Source organism: Habropoda laboriosa, unplaced genomic scaffold (genome assembly GCF_001263275.1).
Source record: "Habropoda laboriosa isolate 0110345459 unplaced genomic scaffold, ASM126327v1 scaffold387, whole genome shotgun sequence".
NCBI classification, from domain to species: Eukaryota; Metazoa; Arthropoda; class Insecta; order Hymenoptera; family Apidae; genus Habropoda; species Habropoda laboriosa.
The window spans coordinates 936,829-937,710 of NW_017100510.1; the positions used below are offsets into that span (position 1 = coordinate 936,829).

The 882-nt window shown below is 40.4% G+C and overlaps 1 protein-coding gene across 1 annotated transcript in view; it reads left to right on the forward strand.

Moving 5' to 3' along the window:
- LOC108576310 overlaps positions 1-882 on the forward strand; it is a 41,197-nt gene that overhangs the window by 33,153 nt on the left and 7,162 nt on the right. The window lies entirely within an intron of this gene.

An 882-nucleotide genomic window follows, 5' to 3' on the forward strand; every position in this document is an offset into this window, starting at 1 on the left:
GATTTCTATCTCTTCACACAATTAATACCTCCATCCATAAAAAAAGATATTTAAATCCTTGAATAAATTACCAGATAAATTCGCAATTTAATTAATAATTTATAATTATTTCACGTAGAACATAGACCAGCTGCAGTCATTCTATTCAGAGCAGAAGCGAAGTGATACAGATCACAGATCGCAATCACCTTTCCACAGAGTCCTGAAATTGATAGCGATCGCTGACGATCGTAATCACAGTTCCACGTGGATCATGAGTACTCCGATCTCGATCGCCGGCTTCTATCGCCGTTCTCCAAAGAGCAAAGGAGCACGAGACACAATTCGAAGAAAATAGTTAAATAACTTTTTCAATCGAACTTTCGATTATATTCAGCATGGTGGCTCGCGGGGACGAATGAAAATTGAAGCATCGCGAATTTACCAGATGTCGTAGATAGGAATATAAAACGGAGAGATGTAAGTTTGCTCGAATGGTTCACACAGAACACGTACAGTATTCCACGTTACCGTCGTAACGGCGCACGAACGAACGAGAGATTTCCGTAAACGTCGAAACGGCGAGCAAGGGACGATGAAAACACGCAAGTTAACCGCCGACAAAGAATCTACGTGCGTCCGCATTCGGAGCGTGGTTTATTGTGCGTAGAATACGCCGATTCTACGGTGAATTTTATCTTTGAACTCGGTGGAACTCGGGGGAGAATATTTTTGCGTCGAGTCTGTTTCAATTTTAAGCGATTTCTGCGTTCAGGTTTCTCTATTTCCTTTACACAATTCGTATTTAGGATTGTCTGTGATCCCGAAAATTTTCGAATTTATCAGTCGAGCAGAAGTTATACTTGTTTTTTAAATTAGTGAAGCTTTTTTATTACCTGCTAG